Source organism: Athene cunicularia (genome assembly GCF_003259725.1).
Source record: "Athene cunicularia isolate RWA chromosome Z unlocalized genomic scaffold, athCun1 chrZ_part1, whole genome shotgun sequence".
Taxonomy (NCBI): domain Eukaryota; kingdom Metazoa; phylum Chordata; class Aves; order Strigiformes; family Strigidae; genus Athene; species Athene cunicularia.
Window position 1 is genome coordinate 21861607 of NW_020799142.1, and position 13564 is coordinate 21875170.

Below are 13564 nucleotides of genomic sequence, written 5' to 3' on the forward strand. Positions count from 1 at the left end.
CACTTTCTTTCAATCAAAGCTGCCTTCCATCAGCCCAAACTAATTCATGAAGGTCTTTTCCTACCCCTGGAGAGCTATGAAAAGCATGTTATCCTCTAAGCAGATGTACTCTTAAAGATGGACAGGACAATGTAAGAGTCAGAAATATTTATTTAGGACAAGAGAGCTCAATCTTGTCAGAGGAAAGCAAAATCTTGACCAGGACTGGAGGGAGTACAACAGGAGCAGTTGTTACTAAGTGTAAATGTCTTTATGTCATAAATCTTTATTTTTAAAAACTGGTACGAAAGGGATCAGCCTATTCTCTCCACCAGAAAGAGCAACTGCAACCAAACCATTTTTAACAGTTATCCATCTTAAAAAACATCAGCAATAGCACATCCCCTAACAAGCTCATTTCCTTGGACAATCTATTCATGTTACTTCACTGTCACTATCATTAGTGCTCACAATGTGCCACACAACTATCTCTTGCTTCATTTTAAGTCCATTACTTTATCCTGTCTTCAGCAAAGAACAGTTTATCCTCTGCCTTGCAGCAACCTCTTACACAGAAGATGACTGATATCAGGTCTCTACTAGCTCCTCCCTTAAAAATACCCATTTTTTTTTCCACCATTTCCCAGTTTCAGTTTCTAGATTTCTGATCATTTCTGGATCAAATATTTCTCTATGGACCAAATCTGCTGTATTCTCAGCTTTGAAATATTTCTGCCCCCTGAGGCCTGAGCATTATCAAGCACAATGAAGGAACTTTTCTAAGGCAAACCTATGTGTAGTATGTGTTTACACAGCCCATGCCATATTTGCTTTCTCCCAACATTCAGACTTTGTTGACTCAATTTCAGTGTGTGATCCAGCCCCGGATACTACTGTATAAAGCTGCCACGTAGCTATTTATCTAGTACTTCAGACTGCAATCTCATCCTCAAGTGGACTGCAAACCTCCTGACTTAGCATGAGTGTATTTGCACAGCAAATTCATCTTAAAGGCCTTACCTGAAAAGGTCTTTCACTTTTGAATTTTTAAAATAAGCAACAAGCCTCCCATAAATCTATGCCAAGGAACAACACTGTATGTGTACCCAAAAAGTATTCACATGCAAATTCATGACATATCAACAGCAAAGGCATGTCTGGCTTCAGTATATAATTGCCATACTTAAGAGCAACTAATAAAAGTAGGATTCCACAATAACTGTTGGAAGCTACAGTACATGGATATGTCCTGAATTTTGTTTAGGGCTTTATGCTGTGCAGAGGAACTACCCTTGTGTCCGTGGTCATAAAAAAGTAATGTTAAATTGCATTCTATGCAAATAAGATACACAGGAATTCAGATTTTTAATCACTGAAGCCAACGTATTGTGGCCCTTATTTAAAACAGTTTAATACCAACTGTGGACTTTTAGATGCATACAGTACACCTACTGGCAATCAGATAGATTAGAAAGTACTCCAAGTCAATATAGTGCACTGTGGAAAACACCTGTGGACAGCTTTCCTTCAAAACCTTCTCAGCTGTAAAGAAGGTTAAAAGTTCTGTGACAAACTGAGAAAACGAGGGCAGCACCAGCTGTTTTACAGAAACATGCTAAGATATTACCAGCCTCTTTAGACTTAACTTCTCAAAGGGAAAAACAGAAGATAACTGGTATCTCTCCCACTGACTGTATTTCATATTATGTATTTATTGACTTAACTGATTCTGCATATCTTTTTTTAAAGCACAGCTGACCAAACGCTTGATTCTCTTTAGGGGGAAAAAAAAAAAAAGTATTTTCTTAGTCAGTTGTAACAGATCAGTTCTCTAAACACAGAAGCTCTCCAAAGCTATGTTCTACTTCTGAGTTTTCTGGTCTCTGAATGTATTTCATTGTTAAATGCTTGGAAACGACTTTGGAAACAAACTGACAAAACAGATAAAAAAAATCAAAAATCTTTCTGGACTGCTTTCTGCCTGCAGTCCCATCTGCCAGTCACAACTCTCCAGATTATTTTTTTTAATATCTATGAACTGAGGACCAGTGGCCACACTTTTTATGGCTATGTTTGTGCTCCACAAGCAGGTATCTAAAAATAAACGGTTAAAAAGTCAGCTTATACAAAAGGTTTAGGGAAACTGTAAGTGAAGAATACTAGACAAAAACATGAAACCAGTAAACACATATGTATTAAACATAGTAGAAGAAATCCATTTGTTAATATATTTTCTCAAGGTACAATTCAATTATTTTTTCTCCACAGTTAAAGGTATCATATGATAATTTACCACCAAATGGAACATTAAAAGCTCTCAAGGAAAATGATTATATAGCACACCATCAAAAAATTGTAGAGACTAACGGCAGGCTACATTTTTGGCAATAGGAACAGCCATCTTCCTAAATACAGCCAGGCAAAAATGCAGGTGCTAAGTATGCACCTAGATCAAAACCCTACTGCTAGAAAAAAAAAAATTACTCTGTTTAGCAGCTAAAGAACACTCACTTTACTTGTCTCTGCCCAAAGATACTAATTTAACCTTCAAAGTGAAAGAAAACACACCTATATTCAGATAAAAATTAATATATCAAATTTCACATCCTATTATTGCCAACAGAAAGCTTCCAAAAAATTCCCCTATCTGAAAGACCATGCCAGAAGCACACATTTCTGGGAAACCAAGCAAATTGCCAATGCAGCTGACAGTAAAGACAATGAACACAGAAACAGAAGATGAACTGGTTTTCTTTAGAACAGCTTTGCTGATCCCATAGCCTACAGTCTTTGACTTTAAAGCTAGCTGAGTAATAAAAAAAAATGGAAGTAGAATTAGTAAGATTTGAGGGTTTAGGCTGATTTTCAATAGAGTACATTCTTCCACCTCCTTAAAAAAATTCCCAAAGTTGAGACAAAAATCTCTCTTTAGTAATCTAAATGCAGGCTTTCCCTCTCTGTTTTATAACATGGCAACATGCCATGTTATAAAAGATTCGCAGGACATGAATCACTAAAATTCGTTTATAAATGAAGGCTGAATCCCATTTGGGAATCTGGCTTTCCCCAGTTCTGAGGAATTAATTTAAGAATCTGCTATTTCTCTTTCCGAAAGCTGATAAAATAATTCAAGTTGCCAATCTGAACCAAATGCACTCTCCTAATCTGCAGCAGAGGAAAAGGAAACAAAGGCAGGGTGTTAAGATACCATGCAGTAAATGTGCAGGAGTGCACAAGGCCAAATTTTCAGTCCTTTGAGACAAACTTTGTTTTGTTGTTTTTTTCCTGTCAAGCACAAGGAAAAAAATTCTCTCCTTACTCCTTCCTCTAGCAGTCAAACAGCAGCATCACCTCTGAGATGCTTGGAAGTCACAGCAGTTACCTTGCAGCCACCTCAGCCTGCTTCTGCTCTGCAAGGTGAAGTGAGATGTCATGACACAACACACAAGCTTGACAAAAGGATTGACACTTCAATAATTCATTTTCAGGGCCCCGGTCGCAAGCACAAAGGCAAGCATTTCATCAAGAGTGAAGGTGCATCCTAGATGGAGTAAATATTTCAGCTGATTCAGAATCTAAGGCCAACACACAGCTGCACCTGCTCTCCAGTATTCCCAGTTCTTCCTTCCTTCTGATCTCAGAAGTGTTAAACACAATGGAAATACAAATAGGCAAGCTGCAGACTGGGAGAGCTGGTGGCTACTTGAAGGCAGTGTTCTAAAGAACCTGAAGGTGCACAAGTCCGTCAGACCTGGTAAGATAAATCTGCAGGTCCTGACAAAATTGACAGATGAAGGGGTTAAGCCACTATCCATCATATCTGAGGAGTTGTGGCAGTTCAGTGAAGTCCCTGCTGACTGCAAAAAGGGAAATTCAAAAAAAGAAGATCCAGGAACTACAAATCAGTCAGTCTCACCTCTGTGCCTGGCAAGATCATGGAGCAAATCCTACTGGAAACTATGCTAGTGCACACAGAGAATAAGGAGGTGATTGGTGACAGCCAACTTGGCTTCACTAAGGGCAAATCATGCCTGAAAGATTTGGTATAACAGGGTTACAGTGTTGATGCATAAGGGAAGAGCAACTAACATCATCTACCTGGACTTGTGCAAAGCATTTGACACTCTCCTACAGGACATCCTTGTCTCTAAATAAGACAGACATGGATTTGATGGATGGACCACTCAGTGCATAAGGAATTGGCTGGAAGGCTGCACTGAAAGAGTTGTGGTCAATGGCTCAATGTCCAAGTGGAGAGAAGTGACAAGTGGTGTTCCTCAGGGGTTGGTGTTGGGACCAGTGCTGTGTGATATCTTTGTCGGCGACATGGACAGTGGGATCGAGTGCACCCTCAGCAAGTCTGCTGATGACACCATTCTGTGTAGTGCAGTCAACGCGCTGGAGCGAAGGGATGTGCTATCCAGAGGGACCTGGACAGGCTGGAGAGGTGGTCCCGTGCAAACCTCATGACATTCAAAAATGCCAAGTGCAAGGTCCTGCACATGGGTTGGGGCAAACTCAAGCACAAATACAGGCTGGGCGATGAGTGGATTGAGAGAAGCCCAGAGCAGAAGGACTTGGGAGTAGTAGTGGATTGAAAACTGAGTATGAGCTGGCTATGTGTGCTCACAGTCTAGAAAGCCAACCCTATCCTGGGCTGCATCAAGAGCAGTGTGACCAGCAGGTTGAGGGAGGGGATTCTACCCCTCTGCTCTGCTCTTATGAGACCACACCTGCAGTGCTGTGTCCAGCTCTGGGGTTCCCAACACAGTAAGGACATGGACCTGCTCGAGAGAGTCCAGAGAAGGCTATGAAGACAATGAAGGGGCTAAAGCACCTCCATTATGAGGACAGGCTGAGAGACTTTTTCAGTCTGGAGAAGAGAAGGCTCTGGGGAGACCTTATAGCGGCCTTCCAGTGCTACAAGGAAAGATGGGGAAGGACTCTTTATCAGGGAGTGTAGGGGTAGGATGAGGGGTAATGGTTTTAAACTGAAAGAGGGTAGACTAAGATTAGTTATAAGTACTGTGAAGGTGGTGAGACACTGGCACAGGTTGCCCAGAGAAGCTGTGGCTGCCCCCTCCCTGGCAGTGTCCAAGGCCAGGCTGGACGGGGCTTTGAGCAACCTGGTCTAGTGGAAGGTGTCCCTGCCCATGGCAGGGGGATTGGGACTAGATGATCTTTAAGGTCTCTCCCAACCCAAACCATTCAACGATTCTATGATTAGCATGAGAAGCACCCTCACCTGACAAGGAGATGAGAGAAAACTCTTCTATAATTCTTTCCATGGGATTTCCTGACTTGGGGAGAGTGATACATGAAGACTGCATACAGGACAGGAATCGCAGAAGTTTCAAGTCATTTGCTTAAGAAATCCATGAATAAGCACCACAATTCAAGGGTCATTTCATAAAAGCACTTAGTACCCGTTGGACAACACAACACACTACACACACAGAGGAACTGAAACCCTTAGGAATTGCCTTTTGAAAGGAAGGAAAATATACAGAAGCAGCGTATGTCAAATAGTTTAGTCATAGCAACGGATACAATTTTGAGAAGGATTTGGAAAGTATAATGGAAGACTCCTTCAGGTTACTCATGTCAACCAAAAAAATCCCCACCAAACGAGAACAAGCCAGGTGGCTTATAGAGAGAACTGAGAAGAATATCCCTGCTGGGATAGCCAGGCTAGAGATAAAGAAAGGCGGTGATACTGAAGAGGCAGAGCAGTCAGGCAGAGCAGCAGACTGAAAGCGCAGAACAAAGAGACACCGTAGGAATCAGTGATTTATTTTTACCACAATTAAAACTGACCTTGTTAGATGTTTTTTGTTGTTGTTGTTTTCCAAGCTAAATATACATTTTGCACCCTCTGCCTTTTGTTGTCATTGAATTATACCTGTTTTCATTTAAAACATATGCTTATTAGAAAACTGTTGGTCCTACTGGAGTCATGTGCCATGCATTGCCCAGCATACATCATGCAAGAGTGGTCCCCAAGCCAGACGTTACAGCTGGTGTTTCTAGCACAAGATTTTCAGAACAAAGACATTGTCAAAAGAAAATTGGGTGTCTAACTCCTGAATTTGGAATTCCTTGCTCATACTGATTTTCCACCAAGCATGTGGTTAAATACAAGCACATTTATTACTACTGGGAACACTGCACTACTCTCCAGATGGTAACATGAGAAAACAAATTCTTCTAAGAAACACAGTGAATCCTAATACTACCAAAATAGAGTAATTATGTTTTGGGATACCTGCAAGCCTGTTCATGATCTATTGCTGTTACATATTAGTCAAATGTTATTACAGATTACCCCCTAAGTCTCATGAGAGAACAGAGAAGGCACACTAGAGAGGCCTGGATTGCAGTCCAGGCTTCGTTCTGCAGCCATCTCCTCAGAGCAGTGTCTCTACATCCAGCTGCAGAGTTCCATCAAGTGTGTAAGGACATAGCATGCTGAGACCTCACCTCCTTGTTCTGAGTGAACTGAACCTGGGCAGTGTGTTCAAAGGTTATTGCAAGGGTAAGAGGACAGACAAAGCATTATCAGATAAGCCCAACTTCCTTAGGAAGTCAGCTCAAATTAACAAGCACAGATTCTTCTCCCACTGAGGTGCAGATGGAAAACACCTAATCATCTGAACAAAGAACAAAGCAAAGGGGTGAAGGTTAAGGGACACTACTGGCCAAAAGAGAAATTTTGATCTTCTAGGCTATTGTGCTGTGCTGGAAAAGGAAATGGTGCCGAGTCATTTACACACTCGTATTTTAACCCATTCAAAAATTTTCTTGATACCTACTACAACTGACAAATTAATAGTGCAGTAAGATGAAGGATTCAACTTATGTATTTGTGTAAATCTGATACAGCTACACACATTTCCTGATACGCTTGAATTTGGTGATCTCATGGTTGACACACTTCCTTGAATTCTTGCACTTTGCAATGCAGCATGGAACAAGTACACTGAGCAAAGGCACACAAGTCCGACAAATAATATCTTAAATTGCATACACAGAAAACACCTCTTATCACCAATGCTATGGCTAATCACTATGCTTTTTCAAACACTTAATACAGCTACAAAGCATAGAAACAAATGTACCCACATTTTTTTTCAGTTCATAAACCTAGAATCAATCAACCTAGAATACACAAGAGATGGTTTCCCATTTCTCCAGGGCTTGCTACATTTTACTAATACATAACTGAAATAAAGCACAAACTAGATATTCCAAAGCATGTTTCATTTTTTGCGGGTACTTTTCAAGACAGCATATTTTCAGAGGAAAATATCATTTGCCCACATTATCTACTGCACTTTATTCAATGTGAGGTTCAAGGGCCAGACCACGTCATTCAGACTTTACAAAGAGGGCTGAAGAAAAAAATTGCCGTTCCTCAGAAGAGTCATGCTATCTACTTAATTCTGTCCCCGCCAGTTCTCTTCAGCTCATACATCCTTATGAACTAATAAACATTCATTAAAGAAGTTGACCTTATTAATTAAAGAGTTTATTTTCCTTAATCTGGCAATGTCCAAAAACTTATTTTGAACTATATGACCTTTAATCTTCTTTCCATCACAGGAAAAGCCTATTTAGTTTTATAAGAGAACACTGATAATTACTGAAGCAATTCCAAGTGTGCTTTTCTTAAACAACAGGCAATGACCTGAGGGTTGGAATCCTTCACTGTTTACAATGAAACCTGTGGTATTTGAATTATTTTTAAGGTACAATGAATCGAATCCAAAGAAAGTCTGTGTTCATGTGTACAAACAGCATATAAATAGATCAAATGCTGAAATGCGGCTTTCACATTAAATAACATATTGAGAATAACAAGCAAGAGTTATGCAATATCCTTTTAGAGAGAATGTAAGGAATGAGAGTCACTTACAAGAAATAGATTTTTTAGTAATCGAGGGAATGGGCAATTCCCGAAACTAAAGATCTATATTTTCTGATAAATTCCCATTGTGTTAATCTTTCTTGAGACTTTAAAAGCTCTTATGGCCTACTGTATTTCCACCCTTAGTAAGTACCAACTGTGTCACATGAAGACATACTGCATCATGTTATCACTCTTCCACTGGGGTGAGCAAATGCTTTCCTCTCTGCTCCACTCACAGGTGGGGAGTCAAGTGATGCCATTCCCCTCCCAACCTCTCCAAAGAAGGAAGGTCTACAATCTAGTATGATATTTCTCAGATCAAGTCTGCCCATGTGTAGTTACACAGAAGCTGCCATTAATTTCTTTCACATACTGTGTTAGTTGTACTTTATTACCCTCCAGCTTTTCATAGACGTATATACATCCATATCCTCCTTTTAAGGTGGCAAAGTGTAGGAATTAAGTACTCAGAAATACAAATATTGACTTTTCGATTTAACACGCATCAGAGCTGGTCTCTTCTCTAATAACTTTCATAGACCCAAGAGAGACCATTTCAGGGCTGTAAAGAATAAACGTTCTTGTGCATGCATGTACATGGACACAGCTACTGGAAAACGAGACTCAGCATCTCTCCCACATGCACGTCTGCTCACGGTATTGTCACCCTCATTCTCTTGCTGTTTATAGCGTTCACTGGAGCCATGGACCCAAAAGATATGCAGGCACACCTAATCCAGATGTCTGAAGCTAATACTACTCTTTGTCTGCCCTGCTCCTCTCACAAAGGTCTCCAGATACCTGCAAGGGACTTACTGTCCACTTATGGATCAGTTCTCATAGCAGCACAACTAGCAATCCAGTTCATTCATGTTATCCTTTCTACCCCTCTAATTGACTTTGACAGCTCCAAAATACAGTCTCAGCTCAGTTTTAGCATACTCCTCTATGTTATCCCCAACTCTAGAAACATGCAGCACTTCCTTACCTGCTGCAGTGCCACAGGAGTAAGATGTAGTTGTTTTAGAATTAAATTAACACCTGGCTTCCCATCTCAAATAATTTAGACAGAACATTGTTTTAAACCAAAACATATTATAAAGTTCAAATTCTATTTTCAATTTCTACTAAATTACTTCAAAATTGATTCAAACACAGACTGAGATCTCTCAGTCCACAACAGTGAAAAAGATGCTATAAAATTCATGTTTCTTCAGAATACTCCGAATGAGAAGTTTACATCTTCTCTGTTGGTTGGATTTATTTATCTTAGAAAGTTTACTGATTTTGCTCGATGTAAATAAACTAGCAGCTCTTTAGCTGTTTCCTGGAGGGTGTCAGAATATATAAGTATATATGCTATAAAGTTCTTTGCAGGAGGATAAAACACCTGAGCAGTCTCTGCACCATTAAAATAATGTTCAGCAAAAGGAACAAAGCAATGAAAAGCTGAACACTTTAAAAGAAGACACAATATGACTAGGATCCATATATATAATTTTTATTGCTGTGAAATAAATCAATGCTTTTTCTGTCACTCCTTTTAGAATTTAGCAAAAGTGGTGAATTGAGACCCTGTACATAACCCACCAGCAAGTGCTGAGACAGCAGAGTCTGTAGAGCTAATGATGCCACACCTCATTTAAAACTAAAAGCAGCTCATAGAAAATTGAAACTGTTACTAATAGGACACAGAGTGAGTCAGTTCCACAAGAGCACAACTGCACTTCATCTCACATCTTCACATAATTTTCACATGACCATCAATATACCATCTGTAACTTACATCTGCCTCCTCTTCTTCAATTCTCCCTTGAAATCAAGATTCTTCTTCTTAAGAGCACTTTTTTTTTTTTTGTTGTTTCTTTTCCCAAGGGTGACTACAAAGGTCTGTGGAGAGGGAAAACAACCTTGGATTTTACACACACAAGTCATTCCAACTTTGCTATCTTCATTTAACAGGGTTCTTCCTTCCTGCTATTATTAGTAAAAACTCATGGTTTACTTCTCTCAGTATTTAGCTGGCAGATGATGTACAAAAGAAGGATTTCTTACTTACTAGCTTCTGTCACCAATAAATCCTGTATACCTACACACTGGCATGGAAAAATCTCTTCCTGTGGAAGGCTGTTATTCACATTTTTCATGCACTGTTGCTGATACATTTAACTTTTTTGTTTCACAACTCAGCAATGAAGCAGCTATTGTTTCCAAAGTGCTGAGCAAGTCTGACTGTGGGAAAGAGAGACGTGCGACAATTCTCAATGGTCTGTCTCCTGGCTGCAGATTGAAGTGCCCAGGCATTGGGGGAGAAGGCGAAAACGAGAGGAAAACTAACTGCAGAGAATAAAGAGTTAATCGGACACCTAACCTTTTGGTGTAGTTATATAAATTACATGTTCTGCTTTAGTTTATTTTTAGTTTCTATTGCAGTATTTTATTCCTTAGGAAAATTTCTGCACTTTATGCATCTAATCATGTCCATCCAGATACATACTGCATGACTCACAAGGTCAAGCATGTTCTTGTAAGCTTACCTGTCTAAATCCAGAGACCAGCAAAACCTCTAATGTAAATTTCATGGTATGAGACACCAAGGTCTCACTTTTTCTTCCTTCTGCGAAATACTCTTATACTAGAACTTGTGCCAGTCTCACCAAGAAGCAAGTCATTAGAACCCACAGTGCATTTAAAAATAACACCACCTCAAACATGTTTGGAGAGTACTCTGCTTTTCCTATTTCTGCAATTTTCCATATTAAAGAGCTACAAACTGGATCTGTACAAGGATCGTATTTGCAAAACATATTTAGAAGACAATGCATATGCCTTAGGGACATAAATATTTGACTTTAATATACTCAGAAAGTCTTTGGGAGCTACAGTAGAAGAGATTAAAAAGATCAGAGGTGAGTATACATATTAGTAATGCAAGCAACTTTTTTTTTTTTCAAATAAGAAAAAAAGTACAATCAACTGTTATTAAATATGGTAAAAAATCATGCACATTATTTCAAAGGACAAGACCAACTGGAGGCAATTATTACCAATACTTGTTAAATTCTTACTAAAGTGAACCATTCATCAAATACCTGGGTTTAGATTGCAGCATTTCATTCATCTTAACTCTCAAGTCCCACAAAACAAGCAGCTAAATGCTATCAGAGATCACTTGCGCCCTCTCACAATAGATATTTCAAAGCCTCAAAGCAATGGAGGGCTGCTTGTGACTAACTAACTGCTGATTTATACAAGATAATAAGCCTCAGTAACCACATATATACACATATTGCTCCTAAATTTGCAAACACATAAGTATATGACTAATTCTAGCTTATGAATAAAGGTATGCATAAACTTACATTTTGCACTGTTGGCAGGAGCCCAGCTGCAGGAGCCTGCGACAGGCTTGGTCCTTAAGCCTTCATTATGGGAGAGCTGAATGCTGGACTGGACAGTCACATTAGGTACATGAGGTTAAAAGATTCATATATAATCCATTGGGAAGAATGCTACACTAGAGGATCACTCAGAAAGATGTGGAATTATAATTATACCTTCTGTGCTTAAGTGTGTAGAGAAGAAAATTAACACTATATTGCTGAAAGCCTGTTAGTGACCTAATTCTGCTGGCAGCTATTGTAAAGATGAGTGCTTGCTCCCATTTCTGTCTGATCACTGCTCAAACTCCAACCCAGAGTTACCTACTGATCAGCAAGCATGCCTACAGCAGGGCAAAAGGATAACAGACAAGAATCTAATATTTTCAAGGATACATTCTTCACGTATTAACACTCGCTGCACCACTCATTAGTTGAAATATGGGGAAGCAATCAGAAAACGTTCAATTTTCAAAGTATCAGTTATTACAGCTCAAGCAAATAAATACATAAAAGTTGCTGAAGATAAAAGTCCTCACAGCTTATTTGGTACAGATAAGCCTACCTTACAAAGCACTAGATCCAACAGTGCAAGAGAAAAACTAGCCGTTTGTTAGCAGTGGAAATGGTTTAATCCAGTAGAAAGTCGATTTATACACAGGATCAAATGATTACGTAGAGCAGTTTGGGTCTGAGAGACCGTCTGTTGTTGCAAAGCCTAAAACAATACAACTATTTAGTTCAATGAGGTTACCTGATCACAGTTCTCAATTACCTACACAGAAACAGGATTTATATATAGCCCACCATATATGAGATACAAGAGTCAACACTATGTTGTAGACCTCCACTGAAAAGTGCACATGGTGAAAAGTAAAGGTAATTAAGTATTGGCAAAGCTCTTCAAGCATGGGGTGAAGTGACTGAAATAAAAAATAAGATTGGATGCATTCCTAAAAAAAATTCTAAATGTAGGCTCAATTTAAATCTTCCCAGATTAAAGTCTTCAATTCACGTTACACCAATGTCAGACTAGATGAGCATGAATCTTGCACAGATCTCACATTAATTGGAGTTCTAATGGTGGAGACAATATCAGGGGACAAACTACAGATTTTGAGGTAAGATTTCAAATAAGGGTCACGTGATAACTTGCTGCATTTACATCCAGACTGATCCTGTCATTTGAATCATGAGGCAACATTTAGTGAAAAATACTTTATTTCAGAAATTTCCTAGCATTTAAAAAAAGAAACAGGCCAACTGCATGTAATTTGGAGGAAAAGGCTGATCTATATTGGGAATCATGACAATGCTGTTCTAGCAGATGAATTATGAGTTACGTGCCCAGAGACTTGTATGCTAAAGACTTCTCATAGCCATGACCTTTGGAAGAATATGGAGCAGGGGGAAGGAGGGAAAAAGGAAGAGGAACAGGTAGACTCTAGGGAACAGATATTATTATCCTTAGAACCAGCAGAAATCCTAGCAGAAGTAAAAGAGTTTGACATTTATGTCCATCTCACACACACAGTACTTCAGTGCTTGTTGCACATAACTGAAGACAACACTGAAGTCTATAATATAAATAAATCACTTTTTTTTTTCCTCCCTCCTCCATTCTCTCTCTGCCTAGGATTGAACATTAAAAGCTTATCTCCTCGGTTTTAGCTCCAGAGTAGATGTAAAACCTCAGAGGTCAAACATCTCTTCTGCCACAAGTGCTGAACTTGATCCAAAGCATGAAATATTGCAAAAATTAGCTGCAGTGGGAATACTTTTAACTTACATTCACCTTTGGGCTTCAGAGTCTGCAGAAGCCCCACCTATAATACTGACCACTATAATTTTCTTCTGAAGTTAATTTGATTTAAGCAGCATTTTTGCCCTGTGGTAATATTAAGACCAATTATTTGAGAAAGATATTTTGAAGCTCTGTCCTCACTGATTTTATAGTTAAGAGAGGCCATTAGATCACCCAGTTCAAGAAAGGCAAGTCCATGGTCAGTCATACAAACAGGGTTACATCACATGATGAGCAGCACTGTTGTCTCATCACAAGAGCTTCTGGGTGACCATGTTAAGTCCTGTTTGGAAGGAAGAAAGGCTGCCAGGCTAAGGCAGATACCATCAGAGAGCCCCAGAAGGCAACTACCTGCCCAAGCCAGTCCCACACTGAGCAGAGCCATACCTGGTCGCCCACTCATCCAAATCTCCTTCTCCTCTGGGCTCTGCAAGATTATGTGGGACGTGCTGTGCAACTCCCAAACATGCAAGTGATTTGAAATGTAGCCTG

At 39.5% G+C, this 13564-nt stretch overlaps 1 protein-coding gene across 2 annotated transcripts in view; it reads right to left on the minus strand.

Annotated features, from left to right (window-relative positions):
- LOC113489636 (leukemia inhibitory factor receptor-like) overlaps window positions 1–13564 on the minus strand; it is a 52505-nt gene that overhangs the window by 35493 nt on the left and 3448 nt on the right. The window contains exon 1 of one of the 2 annotated variants that reach the window (XM_026865551.1): window positions 9675–9694. The exons of the other annotated variant lie outside the window; for it this stretch is intronic. The gene's annotated coding sequence lies outside the window, so the exon portion shown is untranslated. Of the gene's footprint in view, window positions 1–9674; window positions 9695–13564 lie in introns of those variants that run through there. 2 annotated transcript variants of the gene reach the window in all.